This window comes from Nannospalax galili, unplaced genomic scaffold (genome assembly GCF_000622305.1).
Source record: "Nannospalax galili isolate Female #2095 unplaced genomic scaffold, S.galili_v1.0 scaffold995, whole genome shotgun sequence".
Classification (NCBI taxonomy): Eukaryota; Metazoa; Chordata; class Mammalia; order Rodentia; family Spalacidae; genus Nannospalax; species Nannospalax galili.
In genome coordinates this window covers 1,412,603-1,425,914 of record NW_008337291.1, presented here as the reverse complement: position 1 = coordinate 1,425,914, position 13,312 = coordinate 1,412,603, and positions in this window count along the sequence as shown.

Here is a 13,312-nt window from a genome sequence, read left to right as displayed (position 1 = left end):
GGAAAAAAAAATGAAATACCTTGATGAATGCTGTAAGAACTCTGCATTTTGATAGAAAACTCTGTTTAAAATGTTGATTTAGATTTACTTGCTAAGCTTGCCTGTTCTGCCTGATTTGTATCTACCACACATGGATGATTAACCTAGTTGAAATGCTAAGAATTGAAGTGCTGTAAACCTCCTTCCTGGACCCTGGACCCCAGACTCAGTTGATTTACAATGTGTCCTGTAGGCCTGTTTGCACATACCAGATAACCGATAAGGAACAAAGAGAAGGAAGTTGTACCAGGCTTACATAGCCTTCCTGGAAAAGATGTTTAACCGAAACTATAGCTTTTAGAAGATGTTTGATCAAAGTGTCTGCTGAGGAATGCTTTTTGTGTAATGACTATGTGGGCCTATATAATCTGTACCTGAAACTGAATGGGGGTCGATCGTTCTGACCAGACTTGCATGTCTTGGGAAGCTGGTCGACCCCAGCTAGCTGGAAAGTAAAGACTCTGCTTGATTTTTACATCTCCAATCCCGTGTATTTGTTATCTGGAGGGGACCCATTGAGTCACGGACCCTAACAGATACAGGCTGGGTAGTCCAACACAGAGACTGAGGACCCAGTAGTTACGCAGTCCATGCATTTGGATGCTCAGCAGTCTCAGTCTGGCACTGAAGTCCTAGAAGACTCCTGGAGAGTCACTGGTTTTCATCTATGTTGGCAGGCTGAAGATTCTGGTGTTGACAGAGGGAAGGCAGGCCAGCCAGTCCTTCCACTTCTTCCTCCCACCTCTTTATATCTGGGCCACCAGTGGAAGGTACTGCCCACTCTAAGGGGTGGTCTTATCCCTCAGGTAACCCTTCTTCACAGACTCACCCAGTGGCATGTCTCTTAGTTGATCCCAGATCTAATCAAGTGGGAAATCGAGATTAGCCATCATACACCCAGATGTCTCAGGGTGAGACAGTTTAAGACCTTCAGCAGCTGACATTTCTGTGGTATATGTTAAGTGTGAGCCACTCTTCAGACATACTCATTTCATCCCCACAAGATCAGAATATAAATGTTAACTTCATGTTCATTTTACACAAGGGAAACTGAGGCACAGAGAAGTTACAGGGGCATAGGTTGTAAGTGGCAAAGGTGAATATGAATTTAGAAAGCCACCAGCCAATATAGGGATTTAGTACTAAACTGTGCCAGATGAATGAAAGATTATAAAGTCATAATTGCAAACTCAGCTTACGTTAAAGCCATGTATTTGGACAGGGAAGATGGCTCAGTGGGTAAGAATGCGTCTATGCAAGCATGAAGGCCTGAGGTCAGATCTCCAGCACCCACATAAAAAGCCAAGTATGGCCACACTGTGAACCTCTAAGCCCAGTGCTCAGGGCAGGGAGACAAGAGGATCCCTGGCCAGTCACTATAGCTGAAACAAAAGCAGTGCGCTCCAGTTTGAGAGGGAGATCCTGCCTCAAGGAAATAAGGAGGAGAGCAGTGCAAAAAAGAATACCAACCACCTTCCTCTGGCCTCCTCTGAATACACACACACACACATACACACACACACACCACCATCATCATCATCACCATTATGTTAGAATTCCTGCTTCTGCCCCAACTCCAGAGAGAACCTTGGAACACCTAGCATTTGTTCTCCAAAAGAAAGACATCCAGGGCCATACTCAAAATTTTGATAGGCCTGACATTCCCAGAAGGCAGCTGGAGCTTGAATACCCTGTGGGAATGACCAGATGGAACACTCTCTGAGAGAATCCCAACCAGGGACAAAAGACTACCACACTGAGCCTGCAGCCACCAGGGATTTGGGCAGCAGCAAGAGGACAGCTTCCCAGCCACTGAGTCTTTGCCTCATCCCATGGTGGAACTGGAAGCTCTTCAAGGATTTGGGAGAAGAGCAGTTGCCAATGCAACTATATCAAAAGTTCTAAAAGTAGACAAAGAAAACACAAAAAGGGAAAGTGTAAACCAGATTATCTGGGAAAGCTAGCAAACTTAGAAATAACTACAGCATTGGTGAGAAGCCAGAAAGATGAGCCTCAGTCTTACTCCTTAGCAGTAATTACACCCTTGTTACTGTCTTTTGCTTAGCAGCACTGTCTCTGGCCTCTGCTTCCAAGTAAAAAACAACCTCAGGTCTCCTTCAGAGTACATGAAAGCACTCAAAGCAGAGACCAGAGGTATCTGGCATAACAGGAGGCTCATATAAACACAACCTTCCAACCTCTAAAAGGGGTCCCAGTAGCCAAGGGGGTTAGGCCTGTCTTCCATGCAAGAGAAAAAATCTGAAGGGCAGGACTGGGGAGATGGCTCAGTCAGTGAAGTTCTCGCTGTATGAGTACCTGAGTTTAATTCCTGAAACCCATGTGAAAACGTCGCAGCACCCTGGGAAGGAAGAAGCAGGAGGGACTTGCTGGCTGGCAGCTAGCACCGCTGAATTAGCGAGCCCCAGAGTGAGAGGATATCCTGTCATATTTATATATGACTTTGTTGGAAGCAACCTAACAGAGACTAGGAGGCAGACCACCAGAAAGCACTCCTCAATAGTGACTTCACCCACAGGACATTTTGAAATGAGGAAAGTAGTGCCAAGGTCAGTTCAGCAGTTCCAAGTCACCAGAGCCGCACTCACTCAGAGCGACTGGGAGTTGGGGGGTGGGGGAGGGTGGCTCCACCCTCATCCTCTGTGCTAGATAGCTTCAGTTGTCAACTTGACATACCTAGGTAAAGGGAACAGTTTCTATCGGATTGGTCTGTGGACATGTCTGTGGGACATTTTCTTGATTGTTGAGTGATATGGGAGACCCAGACCACTGTGGGCGGCGCCACCCCTGGGCAGGTGGTCCTGTATTGTATCAGAAAGCAGGCTGAGCACAGCCCAGGAGAGCAAGTCAGTAAGCAGCATTCATTCCTCTATGGTCTCTGCTTTAGCTCCTGCCTCTAGGTTCCTGCCCTGAGTTCCTGTGCTGACTTCCCTCGATGATGGACTGTGTTGTAAGGTTGTAAGACAAATAAACTCTTTCCTCCCCAAGTTGGTATTGGTCAGTGTTTTATCACAGCATTAGAAAGTGAATAGGACACTATCACCTGAATTGTATAAGGATGCTAGCTCTCTGTGCTGCCCACACGAGCTCTCTCTCTCTCTCTCTCTCTCTCTCTCTCTCTCTCTCTCTCTCCTCACTTTTCCCCAGCTCCCCACTCCCATTAGTCCTTTTTCCCCACATAATTTCACTTCTGCTTTCAGCATATTTACTCATACGTGAGGTTATGTGACTATATAAAAGTCACCACAAATGAGAGAAAGCATACCATATTTGTCCTGAGAATGACTTAATCCTCTTCATATGATTGTCTCCAGTTGCCATGATTTCGTTCTTCTTTATGGTGATTTAGATTCTCTTGGGCATATAAACTACGTTTTCTTTACCCATTCCTCTGTTGATGGACACATAGGTTGGTTCCATAAGTTAGTTATTGTGAACAATCCTGCAATAAACATGGATACACAAGTATCTCAGTAGTATGTTGACTTGGAGTCCTTTGGATAAACACCCAGGAGTGGTATAGCTGAGTCATATGGAGGATCTGTTGTTAGTTTGAGGAACCCCCATATAAATTTCCACAGTGGCTAGACTAGTTCATTCCTACCAGCAGTGTATAAGGGTTCCCTTTTGTCCACATCCTTGCCGGCATTTATCTGGCTTCTGGGGCCACTTCATTCTTGGCTCCCAGGGCTCTTTTGTCATCTTATAAGCTCCTGACCACAACCTCTGTACCTGCCATTGCATCTCCCACCTTCTTCTGACCCTTCTGCCTTCACTTGATAAGGACCCCTGTGGTTACACCCAGACCAGCCAGAAGAGAAGCCGCTCGAAGTCCTTAACCCAATCACATCTTCACTGTGCTTTTTGCCATGTCATATTTCTTCATGTCATAAGGATGCGGACATCTTTAGGGACCACTGTTCCCCACTATACACTGTGGCTCAGGGTCTCTCTGGCTGTGTCCTACATGTATTCTAGCTCTGAACAAACAAGATGCCCCATTAAATATTTCTGTCAAATAGCCCCAGAAACGTCCAGATATATCCTTTCTTTCTATTTATTTACTCATTCATTTATCCATTTTGGATTTTTTTTTAAGACAGTTTCATGTTCCACATGCTGACCTCTAACCTTTTATGTAGCCAAGGATGCCTTTGAACTCATGATCCTCCTGTCTCTACCTCCCAAGTTCTGGGATGACAGATTAGATTATGCCCAGTTTATACAATGCTGGGAATCGAGCTCAGAGCTTCATGCATGCTAGGCAAGCACTCTACCAACTGAGCCACATCCCCAGTCTCAAAGTCTTTACAATGATAGAACAGTGTTTGATCGACAGCAGGGTCCCTTGTATCTGGAACAGGAGGAAAGCAGGATTTTTAGGGATCATGGTTCATGGCTGAAGACTGTCCCAGGGAAGTCCTGTTTTATCCCTTGACTGACTGGTTTTCCAGTCTCTAAGGTGCCACCTGTAACTTGCCGTTGACCAGTCATTTGGGTCCTGCTCTGCCCTTGCAGCATGGGGAGGCCCCAGTTAGAACTCATTTCCTTTTCCCTCAGGAAAGGGAAAGGTAGTTTCTTCTCAGCCTGATGTGTGAATCAGTCCAGCTGAGGCCAAGAGACTTTCCAAGACCTCTGGAAAAAGTCGACCTATTTCCTGAGAGGGTAAAGCAGTGGTGCATGGGAAAGGAGGACTTGAGGAGGGGTCCTATGCAGGTAGCAAGCTAGAGGTTGAAAGCCTGAAGACCCCAGGAAGAAAGCTCATCTCCTTGGCCCAGCTTGCAGAAGGGGACAGCAGCACCATCAACCAGACTTCATGTTTGAGGGACACAAGCTTCTCAGGGTCTTTGACTAAAACTCTTTTTAGCAATGCCAAAAAAAATGAGTCTCAGTAAGGAAGATGGCTCAGTGAACCAAAAAAACAAAGAAACAAAAACTTTCCTTGCAAGTATGAGGACCTGAATTCAAATCCCCAGAAGCCATGTAAAATCTGGATGTGATAGCACACATGTCTGTTATCCCTGGGTTCCTCTACTGAGACAGGAGGCAGAGAGGCAGGAGAATTCCCAGCAGCTCTCCGGCCAGCTAGCTTCGTGTGTGCAGCAGTGAGCAAGACATTTTGCCTCAAACAAGGTGGAAGGCAAGGGCTGATACCTAAGTTTGTGCTCTGACCTCCACACCTGCATCATGGCACATGTGTGTTCACAGTCACATGAACATTTGAGCACATACATACACAGACATATATCACACACAGATTACAAAAATAAAAAATAAGAATGAAACTCAGGGGCTGGAGATACAGTTCAATGATAGATTGCTTACCCAGCATACTCAAAGCCCTGGATTCTACCCTCAGCAATATGAAAAAAAAAAAAAAAAGAGCGTTCAGCTTCCCAAGTAGTACTTGTACTTCAGGGCAGGGTCATGGTGAAGTACACAAGGCTGCTGGGTCATAATCCCTGCCCCATCCCTTCTCCAGAAGCCATTATTTTTGTGTTTTGGGTTTTGTTTTTTATGCTTTGTTTTTGATCTTTTTGAAACAGGTTCTCCCTTGTAGCCCCAGCTGGCCTTGAATTCACTTTGTAGATCAGGCTGGCCTTGAACTCATTGAAATCTGCCTGCCTCTGCCTCCCAAGTGCTGAGATTAAAGGCATGCACCAGCACACTCGGCTTGAAGTCAGCTATTTTATCTCTCAATTCTGTATCTATAAACACCTCTGCTGAACCAGAGGTCTTTCTGTCTTGTCTTCCTGGTACATGATTCCCTTTCTCAAGATCACCTAATGGCTGGGCATGCCCCGAAAGCTTCCAAATTACAGGTTAGAAGAAGCCAAACAACAAAACAAGAAAGCCTTTGTCCAATTAGTCATTCCCTTTCAGGAAGCTTTCCCTGTCCCCACAAGATACACATCTGCTTCCGTGTAGCAGGCAACCATAACAGGCTCTCAGAGAACCTACGAAATAGTCCCTTAGGCGCTGTATTAGTTACTTGTCTCGCTGTTACAAAATATGTGTAAAAGGCAAATAGAAGTAAGGGTGACGTGGCTCATAGCTCAAGGATGCAGTCCATCATGGTGGAGAAGGTGTGGCAGCAGGAGTGTGAGGCGGCTGCTCACACTGCATCCACAGGCAGGAAGCAGAAGCGAATGCTGGTCCTCAGTCTGCCTTCTCCTTTTTATTCCATCTGTGACCCCAAGTAATGGAATGGTGCTGTCACCAGTCAGGGTGGGTCTTCCCTCCTTAGTTAACCTAATCTGAGAACTCCCTCACAGACACGCCCAGAGATTTGTCTCCTAGGTCATTCTAGATGCTGTCAGTTGACAATAATAACTATCAGGGGTGCTTTCATTACACTAAGTTCTCTTTTCATCACCCCAAATAAATTTTGACTGCTATTATACAGGAGGAAGAGAAATGAAAGCTGCTATAAGGGCCTTCATGGTAACTAAGTCCCTGTCCAGGTTCCTCCCATCACAGATGGCTTCTGCTGCCTTTAAGGACCAACATCAGGCACCCATATGAAACCCTTCACAAAATTTATGGGGGCTCTCACTCTCGGCTTGATATAAATGCTACCCTGTATTTGTGTGAAGTAGAGGGTGAGTGATGCCTTAAGTTATGCACCCTTCAGACCTTGCTTGCCTCACCCTGGCCCCATCTCTGCTTTAGAACTGCCCACTCTCTCTCCCCTCTCACCATATTGGGCAGACAGATTTGTTCCCTTAACACTTATCTTTATAAAAATGGGGAAACAGCTCAATCAGGAGAGTACTTGTCCTGCAACCCCAAGGGCATGAATCCAATCCTCTAGAACCAATATTTAAAAAGCCAGGAATTATGTCATATGCTGCTGGTGACGTGGAGCCAGATGAATCCGTGAAGCTGGGTGGCCAGCCAGCCTAGTCTACCTGACAAGAAAATAGGGAGGGCAGACCTTTTGTATGAGCCTCATAATTTAGATCCAGATATTCTTGTTTTCTTGATAAGTGCTCTCACCCCTCATCAAAGAAGCTTCTTTTTGCAGCAGACAGAGGCTATTTACGGAGAACCACAATTGGCCAAAGTGCAGAGAATAAGTGACTGTGTAGTGCCAGTCACAAATGGGACATTTAAAGCACAAACTCTATATCCAAGGCTCAGAGAACAGCACAGAAAAGGGTCAGAAGGATTGTACAAGCAAGAGGACCAAGATGACTGCTACCAAATAGTGTCTTCTAGACATGAAGGGATGTTGCACCTATGAACTCTCAACAACACAAGATCTGCACAAGACCACACCAACTGACATGCCAACGTGGGTGGGGGAAATGTTCATAAGGCCCCACCCCTAGTTGGATAGCTACAGGTAGTCAATGGCTACTGAGGGAGGGAAAGTCAGTTTTCTTCAGGGATGAATCCCCTGATAGGTTTCCCAAGCCTTATACCTATGGGCAATACTAATTGGAATCAGTAGGTTGTATATTTTATATACTATATAGTTATAGAAGAAGCATGAGTTTGAGAGGAGGGTGTGGTGGGGGATAAGGAGGAACTGAAGGAGGAGAGGTAGAAATTATGTAAATACAATGTACTCATATACTCAAAAACAGGGTTCATGAATTTAAAAAAAAAAGAACCATTTTGGATTCACCAAAGCCCCCTGACTTCTGTTTTGCTGTCTTCAGTCTCTTCAGAGCACACAGGTTACATCCTCATAGCCACATGCCCATGACCCCCAGAGAGCAGGAAAACATATCTGGATAGACGAGCTGGATGCCCGGCACAAATTCTCATACGTTTGAATGCAGGACTCCCACATCAGGCCTGGCAGAGAACTGTGGCGCCCAGCTCTATCCCCACCCCTCACCTCTGCTCTGACATTCTCCAAGCACACAGCAACCTTGCTAATGCTAATATTTCACAAAGCAGCTGGCCTGAGGCAAATTTGGATATAGATTTCACACACGATGGGTTAATTTCCAGTCCAATTATAAGAAGGGTAATAATTGGCTACACAAGGGCAATTACTGATATTTTTATCCAGTATTACTAAGGAAAAGGTTTCATGAACGGCTGGTTCCAACAGGCATTAGTTTTCTCCAGCTGGGAAAGTCACTTAGCAGAGTCGCTGCTCATCCCCTTCTTTAGACTCTTCCAGTGTAGCATCACCTACACATCCCAGGCCCAGGGGATTCTCAGCCTGTTCTTTCCAGCCCTTTCTTCCCAGCTGGCTTTCTGAACTTGAGGAGATCTTTATTATATTCCCATGAGCATCTCTTGAACTAGAGATTCCTCTACTTATCCCATCATTCTCAAGAAAATGTACATTATTGGATTTGAGTCCATTCTTTCTGGCCCTGGTGTGGGTCTTTTGGCTCCAGGCGTTTTTTTTGTTTTTTGTTTTTTTTTACAACATCATGACCTCTCTCATAACCTCATCTAAGAGAGAAATGGAGTTGGCAGGACACCCAGAGGACCATGCCTAATTGCAAGCAGTGGGGAGAGGGAATGGCAAAGGAAACAGACCCCATCTCCCATCTCTCACCCCATGGATGATCAAGAAGAGATCTAAAGTGTCCCTTGGAAATAGACTGGGGCATTCAAGGTCAGAGAAGAGACTCTGGGAAGTGAGATTTCTGCTTTGTGCTGTCTCTACAATATCCATTTCTGTCTGCTATGCTCCCTTCTCCTGAAAGCTCCTCAAAGGCAAAGCCTGTGTCCATTATTTTTCTCACTACTGTGGTAAACTGCATGACCACAACAACTTAAGGATGGAAGGGTTTATTTTGGCTCAGAATTATAGGGCACAGTCCATCATGGTGGGGAAGTCAGATATCTGGAGAGTGAGGCAGCTGGTCATGTTGCATCCTCAGACAGGAAGCAGAGAGAGATGAATGCTGGTGCTCAGCTCTATTTTTCCTTTTTATTTAGTTTGACTTCAACCCATGAGACAGGGCTTCCAACAGTCATAGTGGGTCTTCCTTCCTCAGTTAAACATTTCTGAAAACACCCTCATAGACATACCCAAAGGTGTGTTTCCATGTTTATCCTAAATCCCATCAAGGTGACACTAGATAGGCTGAACAGGGTCCAGTGGATGAACTCACACCGAGGGACATTTGGGGACCCAAACTTGACTCAGTAAGGCTTTAACAATACATGACAACATGCATGAAATCCAGTATGGGGTGGGGGGGGGCTACAGAATGGATGCAGAAAGGGGAGGAGTTCTAAATATGATTTAAGATATATTGTATAAAATGCACACTGGGTGTGGTGGTGCACGCCTTTAATCCCAGCACTTGGGAGGCAGAGGCAGACTGGTCTACTAGTGAGTTCTAGGACAGCTGGGGCTACAAGGAGACCCTGTCTCAAACAAGACAAAAAAAATGCACAAAAGTTCAATAAAAAAAGAACCACAGAGTTCATACCTCTTAAATTGATTAACATGCAATAACTACATGTTTATGGGATATGGTGTGATATTTCATACATGTACCCAAGTGGGTGCTGATCAAATCAGGTCAGAGTAACTACCATTTCCATTTCCATCATATTTCTCTGTGTTTGAAGACTTCAAATCCTCCTTTCCTATTCATAATATTACAGTGGTTTGGGTTTGAAGTGTCTCCAAAGGCTCATATATTTAAAGGTTGGGCCTCAGCTAGTATCACTATTTGGGAAAATAATGGAAATTTTAGAAGGTGGAGCCTAGCTTGAGGAAGTAGGTAAATGAGTTGATTTTTTAAATAGGGAGAGATACCATAATGAAAAACAGATACTGTTTCCTTTCTCTACATATGGATATCACTTTATTTTAATTTGTATGTATGTGAAACGGGTGTCTGCAGGTATGTGCATATGCATGTTGGTGTCTGAGAAAATCAGAAGAGTATGCTATTTTCCTTGAGCTGGAGTTACACTCAGTTGTGAACAACCCAATGTGGGGGCTGAGAACTGAACTCCGGTCCTCTGGAAGAGCAACAAGTGTTCTTACTGAGGCATGTTGAATTTTTAAAATGACTTTTAAATAGAGTTTACTTCTTTAGTTATGCTATATTTTAATGAACAGAAAAGCATTTACATGACAAGTTGGTTTTGAGATAGTTATATATTATAGTAACTGTGTGGTTACTTATCTTCTTTTATTATTTTTATTTTATGCATATGAGTGTATTGCCTGCATGTATGTGTGTGTGTCTGTGTCATGCAATGCTTGAGGAAGTTAGAAGACAGTGTCAGATCCCCTGGAACTGGAGCTGTTAGCCACTAAGTGGATGCTGGGAACAAAACCTGGGTCCTTTGCAAGAGCAGCCAGTACTCTTAACCACTGAGACATCTCTCCAGTCCCTCCCTACTTATCTTTGTACTCTGTTGGGCTAACTCTGCCAATAGGAGACATGTTCCAGTCTACTTCCAGCTGAGTGATAAAAATTACATGTCCAACAAAACAGAAAGTGGATCCACTAATCAGCACAATATTGCCATATTTGTTGTGAAAATCCAATGAGGGTTTCATGTGGCTCTGACTTGCCAAAACTTGATGAATGCTTTAAATCTTGAGACTATTTAGCGCAGATGTGGCCAAAGGAATCATCAAGAAGTGTGATCAGATTACCATTGATTGTAGCAAGTCTACTTCCAGAAACTTTGTTTATTGCTTCCACATCAAGTGAGAAGGGAACCTGCAGAAGCACTGAAGTACAGACGCTCTTCTCAAAAAGTTCAGGACTCAGCTTCCAGCAACACCTTAGGTAGCAGGCAAAAGAAGATGGCATCAAGACAAAGCCAGTACCCGTTCAAGGGATGTTGACATAGTGTCTGACACTATAGATAACCAACAAGTAATGACTAAATGAGAAAACATTATTGGACACTTGGCTCTTTTTAGACCTTTCAATCAGTGGTTCAAATAAAGTCACATTAATACTAGGACCCTCTCCCAACCACAATTATTCCACTCCACTGCGAAAGGCTCCCTACCACCAGAAGAATTTGATGGTGTCTTCCAAGAAGCTTTGTAAGGTTGTTCTGAACTGTCAGTGATGGGATCTAGAACCACCTAGGAGACAAACCTCTGGGCATGTTTGGGGAGAAGTTTCTAGTTTGCATTAACTTAGATGGGAAGTGTTAGATTTAGGAGGGCAGAAAAGGAAGGAGTTTCAAGTTAAGAAATAAGAACCAGAGCCACTGCAACAGGCAAGAAGTATGTCCTCTGTTTTTGAGAGAACACAGCAGAGGACAGAGGCCTTGCTGAGTGAAGAAGGCATCTGCCTCAAAGGGAGGAGTAGTTTCCATTTTTTTAAAATTTGTTTTTACTGAATTTTTGTGTATTTTATACAGAATATCTCAAACAATCTTTATCATCTTTATAACCCCTTCCCTACTGGCACCCTCCCATACCCGCCCCCCACAGGAACCCATATACTCTGTCATCTGTGTTAAGGCCCAATGTGTCTAGTCAGTGTCCCTAGATATTCCCCAGTGCAAGTCCATCCACTGAAGTCTAGTCAGCCTATCTAGAGTCTCTTGTTTTAGGACGATCAGCTCTTCCTCACCTAGCAGCAATCACTTTCCACTTTTATAGGAATTCTGCTGCACACAGCTGCAGGACTTTACTCGGTGCCAGGGTCTGGTGTCCTTGATTGAGGGTCTTCCCTACAAGATTATTTTTTCAGGCAGGTTAGCTATCTTAGGATGCTAAAGAAGACAGGTTGGTTCCATAACTAGCCTCCCTCAGTACAGGAATAGCCAGTTGATAAGGCTTGAGCAAGGCCAGGCTGCCAATTTAGGGACAGTTAGCCACTTTAAGGGGTTTACGGCTTTCCCTAATGAAGCTTATGACTCTTTTGCAATTCACACATTCTATCAGGAGGATCCACTTTAAATGTGGGTAGCACCATGCAATAGGCTGGGGTACTAGACTGAATAAAAAGGAGAAAGTGAGCTGAGCACCAGCACTCATCCTACCTGCTTTCTGACTGTGGATACAACGTAACTAGTTGCCACAAGCTTCTGCCACCATGCCTTCCACCAGGGCCATATTCTCAAACTGTAACCCCCAAATGAGTTACTTCTTTAAGTTACCTTTGTCAGGTATTCCATCACAGCAGGGAGAAAAGTAACTGATACAGGCATCTTCAATGCCTCCAGATTGCCCAAGGCCTAGTTGCTGTCAACAATTAGCAGTTAACAGCTGTTACTGGATTGTCACTGACTTTGTCATCGTCTCTCTGCCAAGAGATTCTTGGCTGACCCTTGACTCTTCTATGGAGATGGACTGATGGAGCTGCCATAGAGCTGATACCAATGTGGTCTTGCCTAAAGTTTAGATCTTGATGACTCTTTCTCCCTGATAGAAACCAGAAGTTCCCTGTGTTAGGGTTCGAGAATCGAGAATGATTCCCACAGATACCAAGAAGATTGTACAAAGAGCTTATTCAGGAATTTAAAGTAAAAACAACCAATTGGTGGCTAGCCAGGCACAGACTGCACGAGCCAAAGATGAAGTCTGGCCCTGAACAATAGCAGGCAGGGGCTTTTATTGGGGAACTCCACAGAAACCTGCGTGCGCTAAACATCTTTTAAAATGGTTGGGTGGCCCCATATCCTGAATACGGGGGAAGCTCTGATTGGACTGGGCTGTCTTTAGGGCATTGGAATGTGCTGACTGTTATCTTTTAGGGCCAGAAGTTTCTGTTATAAGGCTTTTACATGCCCAGACTTGCTTAACCTATAGCTTTTCAGGGTGGGGGGTGGGGGGCGGGTAGTAACTGGAAGGTTACAACATGCCTGGATTTCCGGGCTTGCCTGGAACAGCTAGCCAAAATGGAGTCAGTGCATTCTGACTCTTGCATTTTAACTCTTCACCTGAGACAAATGTTTTGCCTTAGCCCCACTGTTAACATTTAGCCCTATCCCTGTCTCGGGCTTGGTGGAACGCCACAGCTGCAGTAAGCCAGGCAACCCACTCCTTTTGCCAGGATGTCTCTCTGCTGTCCTTGCACCCTGGTTATCAGCTAGCTAGTCAGCTAGTCATTCAGCTAGCCATCCAGAGCAGAAAACAACTTCTTTGTTCTGCAACTCCAGGAAAAGGGCCCAAGGACAGCTGAACTCAGACTTCACAGCTGTGTGTGCCTTCTTTGTTTCCAGTAATATAAAATTCACCTTAACCCCTCCCACCTTGGCACAACTTGTTTGTCTGTAGAGAAGCTGCGTCACCTTCGCTGAACTAGGAATGAACCCTGTTCAGTCTGCGACAAGGTCTGGCTCC